The 25,817-nt window shown below is 44.9% G+C and overlaps 2 long non-coding RNA genes across 2 annotated transcripts; both read right to left on the bottom strand.

Annotated features, from left to right (window-relative positions):
- Positions 1 to 10,685: 10,685 nt before the first annotated feature.
- On the bottom strand, positions 10,686 to 13,298 carry LOC136353853 (uncharacterized). The gene is made up of 3 exons (XR_010737322.1): positions 12,898 to 13,298; positions 12,484 to 12,564; positions 10,686 to 11,374 (listed from the first exon to the last, which is right to left on the bottom strand). It is a non-coding gene; the product is annotated as an uncharacterized lncRNA (long non-coding RNA).
- Positions 13,299 to 22,342: 9,044 nt separating this feature from the next.
- Positions 22,343 to 24,148, bottom strand: LOC136353852 (uncharacterized). Its single transcript, XR_010737321.1, has 2 exons — positions 23,376 to 24,148; positions 22,343 to 23,040 (listed from the first exon to the last, which is right to left on the bottom strand). It is a non-coding gene; the product is annotated as an uncharacterized lncRNA (long non-coding RNA).
- Positions 24,149 to 25,817: the final 1,669 nt, after the last annotated feature.

Below are 25,817 nucleotides of genomic sequence, written 5' to 3'. Positions count from 1 at the left end.
AGAGGTCGTACTGGGTACATTCCCTGTCAACTCAGTTCCTGCTACAGTACTTTTTGATTCTGGTGCAACGCATTCTTTCATTTCAAAGAAATTTGTGGGGATGTATGGGTTAAGAAAAAAAGAGCTTAGTACACCAATGAAGGTTCATACCCCAGGAAATAGTTCAACCTCGGTCAGTTATAGCCCTTCAGTGCTAATAGAAATTCAAAGATCACCATTTCTAGCCAACCTCATCCTTCTCGAATCCAAGGATCTAGACGTCATTCTTGGGATGGATTGGCTGACCAAGTTTAAGGGCGTCATTGATTGTGCGAATCACACAGTCACCTTGACCAATGAGAAGGGAGAAACCGTGGTGTACAAGTCACCAGTCTCACCGAAGCAAGGAATCTCCTTAAATCAGATTAAGGTGGAAAACCCTGTGACCACCGGGGAGAAGAGTTCGCGGAAATTGGACGATATCCCCATAGTCTGCGAGTACCCAGAAGTGTTCCCCAAAGACCTCACTACCATGCCACCCAAGAGAGAAATTGAATTCCGGATTGATTTGGCACCAGGAACTGCCCCTATTTACAAGAGACCGTACAGAATGACGGCCAACGAGCTAGCAGAGGTCAAGAAGCAAGTTGATGAGTAGCTGCAGAAAGGGTACATTCGACCAAGTACTTCACCTTGGGGTGCTCCGGTCATTTTTGTGGAGAAGAAGGACAAGACGAAGAGAATGTGTGTCGACTATCGCGTACTCAATGAGGTCACAATCAAGAACAAATATCCTTTACCGCGGATTGATGATTTGTTTGATCAGCTGAAAGGAGCTAAAGTGTTTTCTAAGATAGACCTGCGATCAGGCTACCACTAGTTGAGAATTCGGGAAGAGGATATTCCAAAGACAGCCTTCACCACTCGGTATGGGTTGTATGAGTGCACGGTTATGTCTTTCGGACTTACCAACACACCCGCATTCTTCATGAATCTGATGAACAAAGTGTTCATGGAATTTCTGGACAAGTTTGTTGTGGTCTTCATCGACGACATACTTATCTATTCAAAGTCCGAAGAAGAACATGAGCAACATCTCCGTCTGGTACTCGAGAAGTTGAAGGAGCACAGGTTATACGCCAAGTTCAGCAAGTGTGACTTCTGGTTGTCGGAAGTTAAATTTCTGGGTCACGTTATTACAGCTCAGGGCGTGGCAGTTGATCCATCGAACGTGGAGTCAGTTACCAAATGGACCCCACCGAAGACCGTGTCGCAGATTCAGAGTTTTCTTGGACTTGCGGGTTATTACCGCCGATTCATCGAAAACTTCTCAAGGATCGCCCGACCCATGACTTAGTTGCTTAAGAAAGATGAGAGTTTAAATGGACAGCTGAGTGCGACAAGAGTTTTGAGGAGCTCAAAAAGAAATTAGTATCCGCACCAGTTTTGATTCTGCCCGACCAGATGAAAGACTTCCAAGTCTGTTGCGACGCATCCCGCCACGGGCTTGGATGTGTTCTAATGCAAGAGGGCAGAGTGGTCGCGTATGCCTTGCGGCAGTTGCATCCACACGAAGGGAATTATCCAACTCATGACCTGGAATTGGCAGCAGTGGTTCATGCTTTAAAGATCTGGAGACACTATCTGATTGGCAACCACTGCGAAGTATATACGGACCATAAGAGTCTGAAATACATCTTCACCCAACCGGACCTAAATCTCTGACAACGAAGATGGTTGGAACTAATCAAAGACTATGACATGAGCATTCACTACCACCCGGGTAAAGCCAATGTGGTGGCAGATGCGCTAAGCAGGAAAAGCTACTGCAATGCCCTATGCATCGAGGGCATGTGCGAAGAATTGCAGCAGGAGCTTGAACATCTCAATGTGGGAGTCGTTGAACACGGATTCGTAGCCGCTCTAGAAGCACGGCCTACGCTCGTCGATCAAGTTAGAGCAGTGAATGATCTTGAAATAGCAGAGCTGAAAAAGAACATGAGAGTCGGAAAGGCTCGGGATTTCCTTGAAGATGAACACGGCACAATCTGGTTGGCAGAAAGATTGTGTGTACCTGACGACAAAGAACTGAAGGATCTGATACTCACCGAGGCTCATCAGACTCACTACTCCATTCATCCAGGCAGCATCAAAATGTATCAAGACCTCAAAGAAAAGTTTTGGTGGGTCAGCATGAGAAGGGAAATAGCTGAATTCATCGCACTCTGCGACGTTTGCCAGTGAGTGAAGGCAGAGCACCAAAGACCAGCAGGTTTACTCCAACCTCTTCAAATCCCGGAATGGAAATGGGAGGAGATTGGAATGGACTTTATAACAGGACTGCCCCGGACATCATCGGGCCACGATTCAATCTGGGTAGTCGTGGATCGACTCACTAAGGTTGCTCACTTCATACCAGTACATACCACGTATACGGGCAAAAGGTTGGCAGAGCTCTACCTCTCGAGAATCATGTGTCTACATGGAGTACCCAAAAAGATAGTATCTGATCGAGGGAGCCAATTCACTTCAAAGTTCTAGCAGAAATTGCAAGAGGAATTGGGAACCCGGTTGAATTTCAGCACAGCCTACCATCCGCAGACCGATGGTCAGACCGAGCGAGTCAATCAAATATTGGAGGACATGTTAAGGGCCTGCGCACTTGATTTTGGTGGAGCTTGGGACAAAAGCTTGCCGTATGCGGAGTTCTCTTACAACAACAGTTACCAGGCTAGTCTTCAAATGGCACCGTTCGAAGCATTATACGGCCGGAAGTGTCGCACCCCTCTCTTCTGGGATCAGACAGGCGAGTGTTTGGAACAGAGGTGCTAAGGGAAGCAGAAGAGAAAGTCAGAACCATCAGGGAAAGGTTGAGAATTGCCCAATCTCGACAGAAGAACTACGCGGACAACCGCCGAAGGGAGCTCACTTTTGAAACAGGGGATTACGTGTATCTTCGTGTTACTCCGCTCCGGGGAGTGCACCGTTTTCAAACCAAAGGCAAGTTGGCACCACGTTTCGTGGGACCATACAAAATCTTGGAACGAAGGGGAGAAGTTGCTTATCAGCTAGAGCTTCCTTCCAACATGATCGGCATCCATGACGTGTTCCATGTATCCCAATTAAAGAAGTGCTTGAGGGTACCCGAGGAACAAGCCAATTCGGAGCACATTGATATTCAAGAAGATCTGACGTATGTGGAGAGGCCACTTCGAATTCTTAAGACCAGTGAAAGAAGAACCAGAAACAAGGTCACTAGGTTCTGCAGGGTTCAGTGGAGTCACCATTCAGAGGAGGAAGCAACCTGGGAAAGGGAAGATGAGTTGAAGGCCGCCCATCCGCACCTCTTCGCCAGCTCCTCCGAATCTCGGGGTCGAGATTCCGTTTAAGAGGGGGGGTAGGTTTGTCACACCCCGAAGTTCCTTCCCAAGCCTAAATTGGAGTTTTAAATGGTCTCAAGAAAATACCTGTGTCAAGCAAGAGTAAACCTTAATAAATTAATGCAAATAATAATCGGAATTGGCATGTGGAATTTTTCTTGAGTTTTACATGCTGAAATACGCTAACAAGATTTTTAGTGGAATTTTCAGAGCTCTCGAAATAATTTTAACCAATTAAAATTGAGCACATGCAATTTTAATCCCAGGAAAAATCCTTTTTCCTTCTTTTTCCTTTTTCTTTCTTTTCTTTTCTTTTTTTTTCCTTTGAATGGGCCGCCGGCCCATTCCTCCTTTTTCTCCCCCTCCTCCCGCTGGGCCAGCCGAAGGTCCAGGCCCAGCTAAGCCGCGCGGGCCGGCCGCCTGCCTCCCCTCTCTCCCCAGGACGCTGACAGGTGGGCCCCACCTGTCGGGGTCGTCCCCTTCCTCCGGCCGCCCGCTCCACGTCGCCACCACCGCCGAAACCGCCGCCACGCCCGCCTCCGCCTCCTCCGGGCCACGTCGTCCACGTCGCCCTCGCGCCCGCGCCTCCCGCGCCCACTCGCCTCTCTCTCCCGCCCGCACCCACGCCCAAGATGACCGGGATCCGATTTTCGAATCCCGCCTCTCTCTCCTTCCCCACTCCCCGCGTTGGCCGGCGGCATCCCGCCCCTATCGGCCACGTCCAGGATTCCCCTCCCCTATTTAAGCTCCGCCGCCACCCCCTCTCTCTTTTTCCCCATTTCGCCGAACTCTCCCGAGCTCTTCATCGCTCCCGCACCGTGCATCCGCCCGCCGCCGCCTTTCCCGCCACTCCGGCCGCCTCTAGCCGCCACTAGACTCGCCGCTGCGCCGTCGCCGCCGTCGGGTTCGCGTGGCCGAGATCCACCCCGTCCGCCCTTCCTCCGTCGAGTCATCGCCGGAACCCGCATCCCCTCGCGCTCCGGTGAGCTCTACCCCTACCGCCGCCTTCGGCCATGGTTTCCGATCGCCGTAGTTCGTCTCCCTCCCTTTAACCTCTCTCTTTTCCTCCCTTAGGGCATTCCGGACCTCGTCCGCCCGCCGCCGTTGTCCTCCCATGGCTCGCCGTCGCCGTTCACCGTCATCCTCCTCCGTGCCGGCCACTCTCGGTGAGGCACTCCCGCTCCTCTATTCCCCTCCCTCTCCCTCCTAGCCGCGCCGGGTCGAGCCGCCGCCCCGGTCGTCGCCGCCGCCTTCACGTCGCCTTCGCGCCGCCGCCTCCGCTGCCGGTTGCCATCGCTGGCAACGCGTGCGCGCGCTCGCGCCGTCGCCATCGCCGTGGCCGGTCGGCCGGCCTTGAGCCGAGCTGAGCCGGGTCGCCGCCAACCGTCCGATCGGCCCCGAGGTGATCTGGGCCGTCGGTCCCATGGACCGGTGGTGGACCACCCGCGTGGTCCCGGTCCACGGTGGACCGGCAGCCTTAGGCCGCTGACCCGGGGGCCCCACTTGCCGGCGCCCCTCTCTCCCCTTGAGCTGCTGACATGCGGGCCCCGCCCGTCGGCGCCGCCGCCCCCTTGATGACGTCAGCCCTGGGAATTAATTGCGCAATAAATTATTTAAGGACTTTTTGTTATAGTAATAAACACAGTGAATCTTATAAAATTCATAAATAATTCATCCGTGCTCCATTTAAGCCCATTCAAGTCTCAGTAAATCAAGAAAAATGTGTAGAATCCATTAAAAATGGTTTTGTTCTCTGTTTCAGTAGTCTTATAGCCTGTTTGCATTGTTTGCTTTGTATGTCGCTTAGATTCCGGTTCTTCCGACGCTCCGGTGTACTTCGAAATAGTCACCGAGGTTTCTCCAGCAGCAGAGCAAGGCAAGTCATGCTTGTCACTTGAACATGTTGATCCTATATTGCAAATGCTCTATTGTTTTTCTTCAAATACTGCATTGTTTTATAATGTTACTATGGGATGTTTACCTATTGTTACAGCCATGCTATTTTGATACCATGCTCCTTTGTTAGCTTGGGTTATAACATGAATAGACTTTGGACTAGGAATTGCTTAGCCATGCTTAGTTCAACTAGCACACATTGGGGAAAAATCCTATTAATGTTTAGACTGTAGGTTCTAATGGTAATGTTGGATTAGTGACACCGCTTCGGTGTTGGTTAATTAAAATGAATCACATGGCGGGCTGTGGGTGCATGGTTTTGTTGGTCGCACCCATGGCAGTTAAGGACCGGTTCACGGGATGCCCTGAAAGAACTTATCGTACTTACCACAAGCCAGCGTGGGCAACGGCTGGGCTTGTAGTGTAGCTTTTCTCTAGCCGACGCATCCAGGCAAGGGTGGGCGTGATGGAGTTTGGATGGGCCCTGTGACGGCCTATGCGGCTTCCGAATTCACCTAGGCACAAGAGGGGACTGCCCGCTGCCTTGCGAGGAGTGGGGTTGAAACCTGAGGTGTGGTGTGCTTGGTTAGAGGGGGTTATGCGAATGGTCCTGTCACGGCCTCTTTCCGGTATGTCGTGGTGGCATGTCGGCGCACGGAAACATGTCGTGGGGCTGTGTCTTGTGGGTACAGTTGTACACCTCTGATCAGAGTAAAACTATTCGAATAGCCGTGCCCGCGGTTATGGGCGGTCAACCAGATTCACCGTGATTAGTCTCACCCTAGTTTAATCTAATGAAATTGGATAGTTTAGGTGGATGGTTGGGCCCGTTGCAACGTGGGATAGCGTTGGACAGCGGATGATTAATATTGATTAATTATTACAACTGTTTAATTCTTACAACTTCTGTTTATAAATGCTCGCTTTATGCAAATGAACCACTCTAGCTCTCCTTTGATAATTCCCTGCATCATACCCCTATTCCGGTATGGCTTGCTGAGTACAGTGGGTAGTACTCAGTCTTGCTCTATTTTCCCCAACCCAAGAGTACGAGTATGTGTCAGACAGTGATTTCTCCGAGGAGTAGGATGCCTGTGGAGTGGTGTTCCCGCTGCAGATCAAGTCAAGGCTCAGCTCCAGTTATCTTTCGTTTTTCCGCTGTATTTATGTAAGACTTTTATGATGTTTGTAAGACGTGGATCTGAATGTCAACATTGTCATTTGTGTACCCCGGCCGGTCCTGGACGGGGATTTTCATGCACATTCTGCTTGGAATTCTATTCGGGAATTTCTGGGCGTGACAACATCCAACGTGGATTCCACGCATAACATGGAGTACACGTCATCTGCCACGTCACATCCAACGTGGATTCCACATATGGCAGCCACGTGGCTTGGACGACGCATGTCACTAGCCAGCTGGAAAGCAATTCTGTGACGAGCACCTTCGTCATGGATAGAAGCATTTCTATGACGAAATCTACCATTTTGTCATAGAGAAACTTATGTGACGCGAGTTCTATGACTAATCCTATTTCGTCATAAGTTCATCATAGATGTTATTTTACGACGATTATTGCATCTTCCATGACAAAAGTAGATCATCATAGATGTACCGATCTCTACTAGTGCACGTCGTCGTGTCGCCGCCATCGCTATCACCACCTCGAGCACCGCCCGCGCCGCGTACCGTTGCCGTCGCGCCCGCCGTCCCATCGCCGTTGCCCGTCGCGTCGCCGCCCTGAGACACGCACCGCCAAGCCATGTGCCACTGCTGCGCCGTCGTCCGTCGCGTCGCACCACACCAAGCCCCGTGCCACGTCCCGTCGCCGCGCGCCGTCCCATCACTGTGCCCCGCGCCGTGCACCGCGCCATGCCATTGTTGGATAGTATAGGAGAGATATACTATGAAACGTTGGATGATTGTATTGAGCCTCAGGGGGCCGGTATATATAGGAGTACATGTGGAGGAGATAAGGAAGGATTACAGATAAGGAAGGAATCCACATAAATCAATCCTATCCTAATACATCTCTAACTACCATATACTCTAACATCCCCCCGCAGTCCAAGCGTGAGCAGCGCGGACACTTGGACTGGAGAAGAAACCGGCAAGAGTGCTTAACATGGATGATAGCCCTTTGTGCCATAGTCGATGTAGTCGAGATGAAGTTGTCGTAGTCGTAGTAGCCAGTCGTCGCCGATATCGATGCAGCACAAGTCACCCAATAGTGTGTGGTTGCGGTTCGTGGCAGGGATCGCGGCGTCAGGCGCGAGAGTGCGCAGGTGCAGGCGAGAAGCCAACAAACACGACGACCAAAAGGATAAATTAAAAAAACACTATGGTGACCACGGCGCGAAGACGTGATGACGGACAGACGACGATGTCGAACAATGTCGTTGTAGCTTGGGACAGCAAAACAACAACATCCTTGATCTCGGTGAAACGACGGCGTGGGCGACGCAAACCGATCTCTGATCGGAAAAGGAAAATAACAGCAGCAAGCAGCAATATGCCACCAAAACCAATCTGAACCTCGAGCTCATGGCATTGATGGCTTTCCTGGCAGCATGGAGGAGCTCACGTGCAGCATGTTGACTCAACCCATGCATGCATATGTGCCACTGCAGACGTCGAGCATGTATGCTCGTAGCGTGCATACACAGGTGCAGAACAGCCAGAGCCACGAGTAGACGGTAACGATGAGACTGCTGTTGGTGCTGCTTGACGCGAACGACGAACGTCGCCGCCCAAGGAGATTGAGACATCCTCCCACACAGCAACAAAACACGAGGCCGCGTCGAGATCAAGATTGATCCTTCGGTGGCAAACCATGATGATGACATGACGCCAGGAGATCGATCTCTCCGAGGAGAACAATGACGACGACTGGAAGAAAAAAAGGTGGCCGCCCCCGGGAGCGAGATCGCCTCCCGGGGGCGACGGCAGCCGAAGCGATTAGCATCACTCTGATACCATGTTGGATAGAATAGGAGAGATATACTATATAACGTGAGATGATTGTATTGAGCCTCAAGTGACTGGAATATATAGGAGTACATGTGGAGGAGATAAGGAAGGATTACAGATAAGAAAGGAATCCATACAAATCAATCCAATCCTAATACATCTCTAACTACAATATACTCTAACAGCAATGTGCGCCTATGCCCTAACCGCCTCTAGCCCAGCATCTAGCCCGGTTGGCCATGAGCTGGTGAGCTTATCAATCTTAGCTTCCAGCACAAGCCCCTCACTCGCCTATAAAAGACCTCCCAGCCTTCACGAGCTCGTCCTCCCCTCTCTGCCTTTTCTTCACCCTTCTACACATTTCGTCGAACATCTTGTGGGCGTGCTGCAGCTTCTTCCCGGCTCCACCGCCGCCGCGGAACTTCGTCGTTCCGCCGTCCCTCGGTAAGTCCTCACTCCTGTTACTCCTCCTATTCCTCTAGGAACTACCTCCCCCAACTATTTCGTCGATTAGGGCCATAATCGTGACAAGCCCGAGCTCCGAAGCTCCGCCCAAGGAGGTCACCGTGGACATGCCATCCCGGGGGCTCTCCCTTCGATTTTTCTAGAAAAACGGAACCCTCATGCGCCATAAATGCTCACGCCCTCACCAATTTGGTCGGAAACCCTCCGTATCGCCCTAGCACCTAGCTACCCGTGCCCGGCCATGGCGGCCATGCGGCGCCTCTCGCCCCCGCGCCGTCCTGTGCCGTGACTGCCGGCAGGAGGACACCGGAGTCTTGCCGCTCCCTCCCCTGGTCACCGTCGGGTCGCCCTCGGCCGGCCTTGCTGCGCGCGCCGCGTCTCCCCTGCTGCTCCCGCTCGGTCTGGAGGTAGAAGACGATAGAGAGAACGAGAAAAGAGAAGAGAATAGGTTGTGGGCCCCACCTGTCATTAGCACCATCCAATTTCCTTTAGAAAATAATTCGGTAGAAAAAGGAATAAACCCGGGGTCCCACTTGTCAGTCGGTACAAAGGCTAAAGATATACTGTATTTCGGATTAAAAATAAATGAATTATGAACAGTAGCTTTTCACAATTTCTCCGATTAATTCGAAATTGAATCTTTAAACTAGTATAACTTGCTCATTTTAACTCGGATTTGAGTGAAACTTGAACCTAAATTCATCTAAATTCATAAGATTTCTAATGGTATATAATTCACTATTTAATAAAATACATTTATAATTATAAAATAATTAATATCAAGTAATTAGATAATGGTCAACTTAAATATGTGCTCATAAATAGGATTGATATTTTACAGTAGAGTAGATGTAATAATATAGGCCTTTAACATGTTTTGTCACTATAGCAACCCCATAAATTAGTTATAATCAATATTTTAAATTAATGGATGTATAGGAAAATAATAGTGCTGTTTATTAATCTATGTCACTACTCGAAAATCGATTTTTCATGGCGTTTGGAAAATATTTTTCATGGCGGCCATGTGGAAAAACCGCCAGCACAGAAAATCGTGGGGGTGGGGGGTCAAGGGCCGCCAGCGGAAACACATCTTCGCTAGCGGTGTACTTAAGAAGGCCGCCAGCGAAGATAGGATATCTTCTTTGGCGGCTTTCTTAAGCTCACGCCAGTGAAGGTATTGTATGTTCGCTGGCGGTAAGGGGATGCGGCCCACCAACGAAGATGTAGGTGTCTTTGCTGGTGGCCCTCTTAACTTAACGTCAGCGAAGATATCTTAACTTAACGCCAATCTTCGCTAGCGGTGTGGTGACGTGGACCGCCAGCGAAGATACCTACATCTTCACTAGCGGCGTCCTCAACCCTCCGCCACCTCAAATCATTTTGAATGGAGGTTCAAACAAACCGACATATGACGACCGCCAGGGAAAACACGCTGAACTATATGAACCAGCTACATTAACCTCGAGCACCATTAGGAGCACGATTTTCTCTCTCTTAAGAACACATACATAGTGGGGAAGGTTTTGATCTTGAATCTTTTGAAAGATTTATTGTACCAGAGGTTAGTTATACTTTGTCCTACTCTTTTTGTCAAGTTTTTTTTCATTTTTATTGGTTGTATGTTGAGATTTTTCATCACAAAAAATACTTGACATGGAGGAACAAAAACATTTTTTATTTGTTATTTGGAGCTCAAAATGGCAAACTTTGCAAGAAATATTGTGCATGATCCATGTTCCATATATATATATGTAGTTTTCAATAGGTTTATTTTTAGCAGATTTATATATTAGTTAACTGCAAAAGAATGAGCTAGCTAGGAAGAGAAGAGAAAGAAGGGTAGTTTGGTAATTCGTCCGAGGGATGTATGTTTTATATATGTAGATTTTTGGCTAGGTTTAATTATCTTGTTCAAAATATTTAAAATAATTAAAGTTGTATTATTTTTTTCGCAATTAATTAATTAATGCATAGATGGCGGACAGGGCATGGATGTATAAAGAGAGATATCGTGCGTCATATATTGAAGGAGTCGACATATTCATGAAAGCAGCTAAGAAGAATGCTGCATCTAAGAAGACAAAAGATATTAGATGTCCATGCGTACACTGTAAAAATCAGAAAAGTTGGAAGGATCCATCTGTAATCGAACAACACTTGGTAACGCATGAATTTGTTGCACGCTACACAAACTGGTCACATCATGGAGAGATCCCAAGCAAGCAAGTTCCGAACCAGGCTACAGTACGCGACGAAGTGTTGAGCTGGGACGAGGATGTCATTGTAGTAGCTCAAGAAGAAGAAGAAGTGCATGCAGTAGAACCCGTTGATGATGATGATGTTGTTGGTGGCAATGGTTAGCACAGTACAGTTGATGATGCCGATGATGGTAATGTCAGCGTAGATGTCACGCCTAGAAATTCACAAGTAATTTCCGAACTAATTTGTGCATTAAAACACTCGTGCAGGAATCAGCCGAGGTACACAAACTGACAATTTAATACACAGATTCATCAAAATAACTAAAACGATAAATACTTACATAAGAGACACTTAGTCCTCACCATGAAGAAAACTGCAGCAGAAAACAAAATCTAGCGAAGCTTCAGCTCCACTCCCATAGGCAGCTCAACTGGGATCTAAGCCAAAGGTCTTCTCCTTCTGGATCCTTTCTCTTCAACTGAGGTTTGATGATTATTGCAAGGTGAGTACATGGAATACTCCGCAAGCCACACAGCAAGTATGCAAGTGCACATGGATACCAAAGGATGGCATAATATAGGGTTCATTTGCGAAAGCAGCATTTAGCAAAGGGTTGAGAATTTGTAAAACAGTAGAGTAATTAATCATCCATATTAATCAACACTGAACAGCACCCCAATGCTGCACAGGCCCAACCAAACCTGAACAACCAACCCCGGTCGTACAGATCAAACCTCCAAACAAGGAGTCAAATTAATTATCACATTGTTGTCATTAATGAGTAGTGCGGGACTAATCACGAAAAACATTGTTAGACCCGCCCATAACCGCAGGCTCAGCTATTCGAATAGTTTTACTCTGGCCAGAGATGTACCACTGTACCCATAAGACATAGTTCCACGACATGTCACCATGCGCCTCAATACCACCACGGTACCTCGGAAAGGAACTGTGACAATACCCCTTGTACAACACAACTCACCACAGTGCACCATTCCTGGATCATAATCAGCCCCTCAAAAACCAGAGGCATTAACTCCCCAGCGACTCCCACGGACTTCTCGCCGCTTCTTAGTCTGGCACCCCATAATGAACCATGCTATACAAAAGGTAAAGCCGTTGCCCATGCTGACTTGTGGTTGGCACGGTTAATATTTCACAACAGTATCTCGCGAACCGGTCCTTAATTGTCATGAGCACGACCTTCAAAACCATGTGCTCACCACCCACCATTAATCAGATTTTAATTATCAATTATAATTATCATAACACGATTCACCACCGTGAGCTACCATTAAATATAATGGTAAGTAATAGTGAAGCATGATTTATCCCATTAATGAGTTAATGTTTCTAAGCATGACTAAGTAATTTTGTATATAGCATTTAGCTGAACCAAACCAATATATAAGGTCCAAGCTAATCAATTTATTACCCATAGGAAATTAAAGTCATCTTCGGCCATAATTAAATGGGAAAGGCTGACTACCCAATGACAATCGAAAATAATGCATAAGTTGAAATAAAACATTAGCTTTAAATGGGTTCAACATGCTCAAAGGGTTGTTTGGGATCTGTGTGACTTGCCTTGCAAACAAGCGTCTTCAATTCGTCTTTAGGAACTTCTCCAACGAACGAACGATCCTCCGAAACAACGGAAAACTAAACCTAGAACGCAAAACCAGGAAAAACACTAATAAAAACCAAATAAACAGTACAATTAAAATTCATAAATAGGTAGAGCTTGAATTTAGATGAATTATGAGACTTGAACGAACTCATTTTGAGTTCGTATGAATTAGCTATGAATTTTACAAGATTTAATATAATTTAGCCTTATATAGAAAAGGAATTACGATTTATTTGGAAACGAAAAACGCGCTGACGTCAGCGATGACATCATCACCGGCAACGGACTGGACTGCAAGGTCGCAGGTGCTATGAGGCTCGGCCGGGCTATCCGAGAGCACTAACGCGAAGAGGACGACGAGACGAACTCACCCAAGGGCGGCACGACCACGGACGACGACGGGAGATGGCCGGCTACGAGATTGAGATGGCGGCATGGCTCTGTCCACGGTGATGATGGCGTTTCGGTGAGGGGAGACAGCAAATGAGGGGCGGACGGTCTTCACCTCGCTCCTGCGATCCCGTGGGTGGCGAAGGCGGCGATGGACGGTGATGAGCGGCACTGCTAAAAACGCGGTGACGGAAGATGAGCGGCACAGCCTTCACGGTGACGGAGACTTCCGGTGGGATTTGGAGGAAAGCGACGGCGTAGGTCGGGGACGACCGAAGAGGCGGCGCGACGTGGCTGGAGCAGCTGCCGGCAAAGGAGAGAGAAGCCGAGCGTGGCAGCGGCTCTAGGGCTAGGGAAAAATTCAGGAAAAAAAGGAGGAAACGGAAGAGGAGGCCCGAGGCATGCTATTTATAGCCAAAGGAGGAGGAGATCGGCTCGGATACGAGGGGAATCGGCGGCGGAAGGGCTAGGGTTCGCCAGCAAAATAGAAGATAAACTCCACTTCGAATCCACGCGATATACCACGGGATATACTCCGATTCTTGAGGGGAAAGAAAGAGGAGGATAAGGGCAACAAATCCCCTCAATCAATTTCGGAAACGGGACACAAGATGCGACGGATTTGGCGGTGGTAGCGGCTGCACACACGGCTCGGCAGGGAGTCTGGAGGTTGGGGGCGACACTGTAGCAGAGGGACACAATACAGACTTCTTGCCGGGCTTTCTTTCTCGGCCCGATTGGAAGAGGGAGACAAAGCAGACTTCGCCGCGAGAGACAGCCGCTGCTCGGGCTGAAGAAGAGAGAGAGAGAAAGGAGAGGAGTGGGCCGGATTAGGCCGGATTTGGCCCGGAGCTAGGAAGAGAATTTTAATTGATTTTATAATTTAAATAATTGCTGAAATGATGTTTCATTTATTAAAAATAATTCCAATGCTCAAATAAATCCAAGAAAAATCCTGAAAATACTTGGGCACACAAAGTATTTAATAAAATTTTATCTATATCAATTTAACTTTCAAAATTTTCATAGATTTTATTCACACACTTACTTTAATTATTAAATAATCTCCAACAATTCCTTTTTCACAACGATTTATAATTTAGCGATTTTCAGGGTGTGACAAATCCACCCTCTTACAGAAATCTCGTCCCGAGATTTGGAACGGCTAGCAAGAAATCGGATAGGGCAATCCTTTACTGACCACTCTGTTGAACTGACTAGCCAATCTGACATACCTTTATCTAACTCTTTTTTTCTTCCTTCTTCCAATAGAACTAACACCTAACATAATCCTCTTGTAGACATTGTCAGGTCTGCCTTTTGAAAACATTATCCCTTCAACCTTTCGAATGTTGATCACAAGATCTCCAAACATTGTTGTATTCGATCAAAGGTTCCGCTTTAGCTTTTCCTTGGAATACTTTGAAGTATATCAAGTCCATAGAAATTTTGCCTATAACTGGAGTCAAATTGATTCCCATGATTCCACTTTAGTCCAATCCAACCTATCATGGTAAAATGATTTCCTCTTACATTATGGAAACAAGTTTCTTATCCTTTAAGTATATTAGTGAAATATCTGAGCCTTCTCAATCCGGGCTTAAAAATGCTTTAAATTGATAGCTAATCCTGAAGTATCTTCTTTGATCTGACCTTTATGTTTTTGCAGTAAAAATAATTATTGTCTGTATCTCAAATATTATAGAATTGTTTCCTATAACGGTGACCCATTAACCTTTCTAATTCTAGTTTCCAATGTAGCTTCTTCAATAGCTTGACTATCAACTATCTGGACGGACTATCAAGACTTTACTTCCAACATTGGTGTAAACCACTTTGCAACCGTATTTTATGGCCTCTGCAGTTCCAAAATACCTTGAATTAGAGAACTCCACACTTGATTTGACTGTCCTAGTGATTATTGTTCCATTTCAATTGACTATTTATTTATCACCTTTCTATGTATCCTTCTCCTTATTATCATCTCCATACTTCAGATTGACATAGTGGTAATGTCCATTGTCCTCTTTGTACTTCAGATTAACATAGTAGTGATATCCCTGCTTATCTTTTTACCATAGGTGTACGTGTAACTGATAGAACGACCCATCTACCGTCTCACAGAAGCTTTGTAGTGATTCGTCAAAACTTCTTGTACTTAGTGATGTGTCGGAAAGCAAACCATTCTTGTCCTTGTACCATATTAGTAGAGTATAAACTTTCTTAAGTGCTTCCAAGTAGACTCTGGTGTAGGTTCCACTACAACTTTATATATCCTTGATTAATCATCACTTCGTCTTTATTCTCATTTTCCTGAGTTGCCATAAACATCTGTTTGACATGAGTATACCTCTGACCATCGATAAATATTAAGGTTCATGTATCAACTATATTATTCCAATACAATACCGTAGAATCCATAGTCTCACTTTCATTGATTACATACTTATTCAACACGGTGATGATTCTATTTAACTGAATCCATAACCTTTAGATAGACTGGCATTCCTTAAAACAACTTTGAATCTCATATATCTTTGACAATCTGGAATACATGAATAAACTGATTGCTTGGATCCATATCTTATCCTCTGTCTAATTATTATTGCACCTGCCGGAGCCATATTTTTTTTACTCATGGAAAACGAACCATTTAAATCTCTTGAACTATAATGTTCTTTGCAATATAGACATTGGTTGGCCTTTCATTCATTTGGGTAATAGTAACGTAGTTAATTCGTCCTTTTAGTTATAATCTGACCAAGATGCAATAGAGAATATTGTTGTGACTGACATCTTGCATCAATTATTATTATACTTCAAACTTGCTCCAGTTTCCATGTAATTTACTGTAGACATCCAGGGTAGAATCATATGTGCAACCATCTACTGTGAATATCCATCTTACTTGATTGACTATTAATGCTAGAACTTCAACTATCGACCTTTAAAAATTGTCTCACATTGAATAGACTATCGTGAACACATTTTCCATGTATCTCCCTCTAGAACTGTTGATTCTTAGCTGCGATTAGCATAGTTTCTACAAAAATGTGTTGACTCAAAACAATTAACTCATACCAATCCCCAACATGAAAGGGGTGCATTCCTCTTCATTAACAATCTTCTTACTCAAACTAAAACATATACAAACTTGAACCTTTCTTGATGATACCTTTGCTGATCACATTTGACAGTATTATCTTGTTACTATTAATAGAAATAATGTCATGAGCACCCGGCGGCGAATGCCCTAATTTATCCCTCTCTTTCACGGTAACAATAATAATCAAATAATTAAAGTTCTGAATTTTTCCAGACAGCAGCAAATTTAATGCACACGATAGCAAATCAAGCAGAGCAACCAAATTAATCCAGCTTAATAGCAAAATATAAAAGGACCAGTCTTGGCTTACAGTAGCAAAAACCAATCCCTAGATAGTAGTACTCCACCCGTGTTCCTGAGACACGATCAGAGTAAGTGGACTTCCAATAAAATCCAGAAAACGTCCCCAGGAGATGGATCTCCTGATAAGTAGTAAAAACCAATCCCTAGATAGTAGTACTCCACCCGTGTTCGTAAGACAATCAGAGTAAGTGGACTTCCAATAAAATCCAGAAAATGTCCCCAGGAGATGGATCTCCTGATCACGTCACTCTCCAAACATCAGCCGGCAGCAGCGACACTTCAATAGATAGCAGATGGGAGCGCCATAAGCTTTTTCCGAGAGAACAAACCTCGACGAAAACAAAAAAAAAACCTCCTCCCGTACTGCTTGGTAGAGTTTATATATAGTATATACGGCACGCAGGCCAACTCAAATACGGCGCATAGGCCCATGACACAAACTAACAGAACTCTGTTTGGACTCAAAACAGGAGAAGTCTAATCACTTTTGCTAAATCAGCCGCTAATGACCCTGCTAATGATAATTGGCTAATTAGCCTACCGGTACAGGAACTGAACCAATATATATATATATATATTCTTTGAATTGCTTCTTTTCTTCCTGCACAGCAACTTGTATTTCTTCCACCAAAAATACCTGGCTCTTGGACACATCATCCTCCCTCCCTTGAAACAAAGCCATCCTTGGCTTTGGATTAATTTGAGTCAGTTCTTTCTTTTTCTTTACAACAGGAAATACCAGTGACTTGATAGAACTATCATGCATTGGTTTCAGCACATGTTTAACACCAAGATGCATAAAAGAATAGTGATTACTTCTGCCCTCATGCGTTGCATTAAGATCAAACTGCCATGGTCTTCCCAAAAGCATGTGACAAGCATTCATCGGCACCACATCACAACCACTTTATCAACATAGCTCCCGATAGAAAATGCAACTCTCACCTTATGAGTAATTTTAAGTGTGCCCGCTTGATTCATCCATTGAATATAACGCGGCGTAGGAAACCTTCGTGTAGATAAAGATAAAGCATGCACCAAATCTAAACTGATAGCATTAGTGAAACTACCACCATCAATTATTAATTTGCATACCTTTTCCTATATTTTACACTCTGACTGAAAAATATTACAGCGCTGCCCTCTTGCATCAACATTAGAGCCATCTCGCTGTACTGCACGTGCAAGCATTGATAACCCATTCTTCTGTTCAGCACCACCATCCATAGATGAATCATCAATATCTCGATAGCCTGCAGTAAGAATATGATCAAGTTGTACACCTTCTGAATTTTCTGATAAACTCTCAGAAACATAGCCTTCTTTAGTCATCAACACCTTTTTCTGATTAGGACAATCTCTCATATAATGTCCTCTCCCTCCACAAGTATAACACTCTACACTTCGTGATTTAGAACCAGATGCAGCAGTAGATTCATCTTTAGATTGGGATTTACTCATCGAACTAGCAGCAGGTTTAGTCCCATCTCTAGGAGTAGCCGGCTTAAAAGACACCGACTTACTAGCGGCACTTCCATCACAATCTCGCTGAAAAGAACATGAACGACTAGTGTGGCGACTTGTTAGTTGCTGCTCCACCCTTTGAGCGATGTGCACCATACTTTGTATATCATAATAGTATGATATCTCAACACGTTCTTTCACATCATCATTGAGACCATTAAGAAATCTAGCCATAGTGGCTTCATCATTCTCTGTTACCCCTGTACGGCTCATTAACAATTCCATCTCCTTATAATAAGCATCCACACTAAGATCACCTTGTTTGAGTTGCTGCAAGCGCGTATACAAGGATCTAGTATAATGTTCAGGAACAAAACGGCGAGCCATAACCTCTTTCCTATGTGGACGACCAACACGTTCCAATTGATTCCACCAAGATAAAGCATAACCGGTGAATTCAATAGATGCAAGACATACCTTCTTATCCTCTGAATAGTTGTGACTATTAAAGATTTAATCACAACGCATCTCCCACTCCAGATAATCTTCCGGATCACCAGAACCCGAAAAAGAAGGCATGGAAATTTTTATCTTACCAAGCCCTTCGTCCAATGAAACACGAGCAGCACGACGATTGCGATTGTCATGGTGAATATCATCAACAACCCTATCCATAAAAGCAGGACCTCGGCGAGGAGGTTGTCGAGGACGGCGATGATGATCACCTCCATCAGAATGCAAGCCTACACTCTCATCCTCCGCATCATACTCATGATGTTCAGGTGGTGGACGTCTTCCCTGTCTAGCATGTTCCTGACGTGGCGGTGGTAGACGATCAACTAACATAGCAATACTCCTCTCAAGCTTCGTGAATTTCTGATTTATGCATTTATCAAAATAATCACAAGCACTTTCCAACCCATCCTTAACTCCAGCAGGCAAGTTAGCATCAAAAACAGGCATAGTAACATCTTCCTCATCAGAACCATGGTGAGAACCACCACTACTTTTAGAACCTCCAGATTTAACCATGATGCAAAATCTGAAATTTAGCAAAATAACTTAACAGTACCGTGATGAACCACGCTCTGATACCACTTGATGAGCACCCGGCGGCGAATGCCCTAATTTATCCCTCTCTTTCATGGTACCAATAATAATCAAATAATTAAAGTTCAGAATTTTCCTAGACAGCAACAAATTTAATGCACACGATAGCAAATCAAGCAGAGCGACCAAATTGATCCAGCTTAATAGCAAAATATAAAAGGACCAGTCTTGGCTTACAGTAGCAAAAACCAATCCCTAGATAGTAGTACTCCACCCGTGTTCCTGAGACACGATCAGAGTAAGTGGACTTCCAATAAAATCCAGAAAACGTCCCCAGGAGATGGATCTCCTGATCACGTCACTCTCCAAACTTCAGCCGGCGGCAGCGACACTTCAATAGATAGCAGATGGGAGCGCCATAAGCTTTTTTCGAGAGAACAAACCTCGACGAAAACAAAAAAAAAACCTCCTCCCGTACTGCTTGGTAGAGTTTATATATAGTATATACGGCACGCAGGCCGCAGGCCAACTCAAATACGGCGCATAGACCCATGACACAAACTAACAGAACTCTGTTTGGACTCAAAACAGGAGAAGTCTAATCACTTTGCTAATTCAGCCGCTAATGACCCTGCTAATGATAATTGGCTAATTAGCCTACCGGTACAAGAACTGAACCAATATATATATATATATATATATATATATATATATATATATATATATATATATATATATATATATTCTTTGAATTGCTTCTTTTCTTCCTGCACAGCAACTTGTATTTCTTCCACCGAAAATACCTGGCTCTTGGACACATCAATTACTGCCATCAACAAGAAACCGTCCAACGATCGATTACAACTTCTGCCACCCTTCACGAGCCTGACTATTACTGAATTGGGCTAGCAATCATTATCTCCTGATCCATTCCATTAATCCATTCCATTAATCGAAAGACAAATCTTTTATGAACCGAGCCTTCACTTGATATTCCAGTACCATGATAACAAGAATAATTGCTCTACTTAATGTGTTTACTTTTCCATAACAATACAAACTTTAACTTCCATTTACTTCACATTGAAGACGTGAGAATTGAATCTTCTTGCTATTTTTTCTTCTAAATCAACATCTCTTTACATTCCTCGTTGTTGAATGTCTTAGCCTTACTGACACTATTCTTTTGACTTAAAAAATAGTGCAAAAAGAATTGTCCTTTCAGACACCTTGATATAATCATTTCTTCTATAAACCACATTGTAGTGGGAATAATCATCTTGATGACATAGATGTAAGCTTTTATTTTCCTTATTCCTTATTGACTCTTGCTCACATCAAACTTGGAACCTTATATCGTGAGATACCAAATGTGAACAATTCTCTTGAATTTTTTTTCAATGGCGTCCCTTGAGCTTCTGACTTTTAACCTTCCTTGGCTGACAGACTGTGTTATCCACAACAGCATCTGGATGAATTTTATTTGGAGATCCAGACACATTGTTCCTTAGCTGAAATAACCAGGTTGAGTATATTAAATGTTTACTTGTTTAAACCACTGGCACCGTTGAGCACAAAACTTCCTTTCCTTTAATTCATTCTCTTAGGTAGGAGGTAAGAGAGAGATAGAAAGGGAAGAGAAAGTAGATAGGAGACTCAAAATAGAATAGACTTTTTACTAAGCTTTATTTTTTTTATTGATGTGAAGTAGGTTGTTTTTTAACACTAAACTGAACACTGAAACTAGTATGGTTATATCACAACCCTCGATATACTCCATACGCTAAAACCCACACACACACAAACAAAACTTAAGCAAGCAAGCTAACACAACGATCTAACTAAACAAAAGACCACTACTCTTAAGGGTAAAGCTTAGGTTCTGCCATAGGTGCGTGAAACTTCTTCATTTTTCCTTTGGACTTAGAGGCTTCTGATCTGACTCATCTTCACAAGAATCGTCCTTCCATGAGAAAAATAATTCCAGTGCAGAGACGCTTGACAACATGAATAGGCTTCACATCTTCATAATCATCTTTCATCCGATGAAGGTTCTACTTTCAACTTCCACAGTTTATCTTGTAATTTGAAGATCCTTTTATGGCGAAGAACGAGCTTACGATTGGTGTCTTTGCGATACTAGGCAAAACGACCTTCTGTATATTTCAACATCTTGACGGTGTCACTATCTTCAGGTTGAGACATGTCTTCCATTTAATCCACCATCTTCTGTAGCCTGAAAATTTTCTCCTATTGAGCATACTTCTGACTCATGGCTTGAGTCTTGTAATCAGTGTGGAGGTCATCAATAGCATCTAATATCGTAGTCACATGCACAATCGTTTGATTCTCTTCACCCCGACTATGTGCACAACCGTTCATCCAAAAGTTGTCACCATGCTTCGGATGGTAATGAAATGTAGTATTCTCTAGACGATCCTTGAAATGATGACAGAGACGACATGAAGCTTCATAAGCGACTCCTTCATGAACATAGAAGAAACAATCGGCCTCACCATTAAATGTTAGTTTGGGAAAGATCTTCTTTGTTAGAGACGAGGGTAACAGTTGTCTTGCAATGCAATTGGTCTCCAACATGAGTAGATATTTTAGTGTACTTTGGCAGAACCTCATATCCAAGATCATACGTCAAACAACCAAGCTCACTTGTAAAACCCTAGTTTCCATATTGCTCAGCTTCCTTTAGAAAAAAAAACGCCTTGCTTTCTTCTGTTGCTCTTCTCTCATTAATCTTATCAATCTTTTTGGGCACATCACCCCAAAGCAAGTTGAAAGACAAGGAAGGGAGAATGAGAAAAGCTTTTGCAAGGAGCAATGGGATAAGGAGGAAAATATATTTTTGTTTTAGCAAAGACGCGTCCTTATGGATTTAACCATTTGGCTTGATCTACAGTCGAGATGGCTCTGATACCAACTTGTCACGCCCAGAAATTCACAAGTAATTTACGAACTAATTTGTGCATTAAAACCCTCGTCTAAGAATCAGCCGAGGGATACAAACTGACAATTTAATATACAGATTCATCAAAATAACTAAAACGATAAATACTTACATAAGAGGCACTTAGTCCTCACCATGAAGAAAACTGCAGCGGAAAACAAAATCTAGCGAAGCTTCAGCTCCACTCCCACAGGCAGCTCATCAGGGATTTAAGCCAGAGGTCTTCTCCTTCTTGATCCTTTTTCTTCAACTGAGGTTTGATGATTATTGCAAGGTGAGTGCATGGAATACTCCGCAAGCCACACAGCAAGTATGCAAGTGCACATAGATACCAAAGGATGGCATAATATAGGATTCATTTGCGAAAGCATCATTTAGCAAAGAGTTGAGAATTTGCAAAACAGTAGAGTAATTAATCATTCATATTAATCAACACTGAACAGCACCCCAATGCTACACAGGCCCATCCAAACTTGAACAACAAACCCCGGTCGTACAGATCAAACCTCCAAACCAGGAATTATCCATTCCAAATCAGGAGTCAAATTAATTATCACATTGTTGTCATTAATGACTAGTGTGGGACTAATCACGAAAAACATTGTTAGACCCGCCCATAACCGCGGGCACGGCTATTCGAATAGTTTTACTCTGACCAGAGATGTACCACTATACACACAAGACACAGCTCCACGACATGTCACCATGCGCCTCAATACCACCACGGTACCTCAGAAAGGACCTGTGACAATACCCCTCGCACAACACAACTCACCACAGTGCACCATACCTAGATCATAATCACCCCCTCAAAAAGCAGAGGACTTGACTCCCCAGCGACCCCCACGGACTTCTCGCCGCTTCTCAGTCTAGCACCCTGTAATGAACCATGCTATACAAAAGGTAAAGTCGTTGCCCATGCTGGCTTGTGGTTGGCACGGTTAATGTTTCACAACCGTAGCTCGCGAACCGGTCCTTAATTGTCATGAGCATGACCTTCAAAACCATGTGCTCACAACCCACCATTAATCAGATTTTAATTATCAATTAATTCTCATAACACGATTCACCATCGTGAGCTACCATTAAATATAACCATAAGTAATAGTGAAGCATGATTTATCCCATTAAGGGTTGTTTGGGATCTGTGTGACTTGCCTTGCAAACAAGCGTCTTCAATTCGTCTTTAGGAACTTCTCCAACGAACGAACGATCCTCCAAAACAACGGAAAACTAAACCTGGAACGCAATACCAGGAAAAACACTAATAAAAACCAAATAAACAGTACAATTAAAATTCATAAATAGGTAGAGCTTGAATTTAGATGAATTATGAGACTTGAACGACCTCATTTTGAGTTCGTATGAATTAGCTATGAATTCTACAAGATTTAATATAATTTAGCCTTATATAGAAAAGGAATTACGATTTATTTGGAAAAGAAAAACAGGCGTTGACGTCAGCGATGACATCATCGCCGGCAACGCACTGGACCGCAAGGTCGCAGGCGCTAGGAGGCTCGGCCGGGCTATCCAAGAGCACCAACGCGAAGAGGACGACGAGACGAACTCACCCAGGGGCGGCACGACCACGGACGACGACGGGAGATGACCGGCGATGAGATTGAGACGGCGGCGTGGCTCTGTCCACGGTGACGGTGGCATTTCGGCGAGGGGAGACAGCAAACGAGGGGCGGACGGTCTTCACCTCGCTCCTGCGATCCCATGGGTGGCGACAGCGAGCGAAGGCGGCGATGGACGACGATGAGCGGCACTGCTGAAAACGCGGTGACGGAAGATGAACGGCACGGCCTTCACGGTGACGGAGACTTCCGGCAGGATTTGGAGGAAAGGAACGGGTGGCCGGGGTAGAGCTCTTCACTGCGAAGCCGAGGGAAGCGACGGCGCAGGTCAGGGACAACCGAAGAGGCGGCACGACGTGGCAGGAGCGGCTGCCGGCAAAGGAGAGAGAAGCCGAGCGTGGCGGCGGCTCTAGGTCTAGGGAAAAATTCGGGAAAAAAGGAGGAAACGGAAGAGGAGGCCCGAGGCATGCTATTTATAGCCAAAGGAGGAGGAGATCGGCTCGGATACAAGGGGAATCGACGGCGGAAGGGCTAGGGTTCGCCGGCAAAATAGAAGATAAACTCCACTTCGAATCCATGCGATATACCACGGGATTTGCTCCGATTCTTGAGGGAAAAGAAAGAGGAGGATAAGGGCAACAAATCCCCTCAATCAATTTCGGAAATGGGACACAAGATGCGACGGATTTGGCGGTGGTAGCGGCTGCACACACGGCTCGGCAGGGAGTCTGGAGGTTGGGGGTGACACTGTAGTAGAGGGACACAAAACAGACTTCTTGCTGGGCTTTCTTTCTCGGCCCGATTGGAAGAGGGAGACAAAGCAGACTTCGCTGCGAGAGACAGCCGCGGCTCGGGCTGAAGAAGAGAGAGAGAAAGGAGAGGAGTGGGCCGGATTAGGCCGGATTTGGCCCGGAGCTAGGAAGAGAATTTTAATTGACTTTCTAATTTAAATAATTGCTGAAATGATGTTTCATTTATTAAAAATACTTCCAATTCTCAAATAAATCCAAGAAAAATCCTGAAAATACTTTGGCACACAAAGTATTTAATAAAATTTTATCTATATCAATTTAACTTTCAAAATTTTCATAGATTTTATTCACACACTTACTTTAATTATTAAATAATTTCCAACAATTCCTTTTTCACAACGATTTATAATTTAGCGATTTTCAGGGTGTGTGACAGTAGATGATGGTAATTTTGCAGATTTGGAAGAGATGTTGCGTCATGCTGAACCTGAGGTTGTTGCTGGGTCCGCTCGTGGGTTGGACAACTTTGATGCATTGAAAAAGGCAGCGAATGATCTTTTGTATGATGAGGCAAAGGGCTGTGAGTAGGATTTCACATTGTTGCAGACGGTGCTTGAGCTTATGAGACTGAAGGCCAGAAATGGTTGGTCCGACAGTAGTTTTAACGACTTGTTGGTTCTGTTGAAGAAACTTTTTCCGCAACTCAATTCCCTGCCAACAAGCACCTATGAAGTGAAGAAGCTTATATGCCCTTTGTCACTGGGTGTGCGAAAGATACACGCGTGTGTTAACCACTGTATCCTATTCCGTAAAGAGTACGAGGATTTGGACAGATGCCCAACATGCAAGAGTAGTCGATACAAAACAAGCCGTATCCAGTCCGAGGGTCAGGATGTTGCCCTTGACGATGTAGAAGAGTTCGATCCATGCAAAGACAGTAACAAAAAGAAGATTCCCCAGCTTGTTATGTGGTACCTTCCGGTGAAAGATCGTTTGAAGCGTTTGTTCTCAAACTCGAGGGATGCCGAATTGATGCGCTGGCATCATGAAAAGCGAAAAAAGGATGGGATGATTCGACATCCTACAAATGCAAGACAGTGGAAGGAATTTGACAGAAAGTATCATAAGTTTGTAGAGGACCCAAGAAACATAAGGTTTACATTGAGCACCGATGGAATGAATCCATTCGGTGACTTGAGCAGCTTACACAGCACGTGGCCAGTACTCCTAACCATGTACAACCTCCCAACGTGGCTGTGTCACAAAAGGAAGTATATCTTGTTGACCATCCTTGTTCAGGGACCACGACAACCTGGCAATGACATGGATGTGTTTCTAGAGCCTTTGCTGGAGGATATGCGCGATTTGTGGAAACACGGGATCCGAGTTTGAGACGAATTCATGCGGGAGTACTTCACGCTACATGCAATTATCTTTGTCACCGTCAACGACTTGCCCGCACTGTTTTCCCTATTGGGACAGATCAAGGGGAAGACGGGTTGCGTTATTTGTGTGGATGGAACCGTGTACAGGTATCTTAAGGGATCGAAGAAGCTAGTGTACCTGCGGCACTAGCGTTTCTTAAGAAAGAATCACTCGTACCGCTCCCAAGCAGGACATTTCGACGGTACTGTTGAGGAAGGTGATGCACTAGAACCATGGGAGGGTGATAAAGTGTTCA

This window comes from Oryza sativa, chromosome 11, assembly GCF_034140825.1.
Source record: "Oryza sativa Japonica Group chromosome 11, ASM3414082v1".
In the NCBI taxonomy this organism is placed as follows: domain Eukaryota; kingdom Viridiplantae; phylum Streptophyta; class Magnoliopsida; order Poales; family Poaceae; genus Oryza; species Oryza sativa.
Note: the sequence above shows the minus strand (reverse complement) of the source record. Positions and strands in the feature narration are given on the sequence as shown.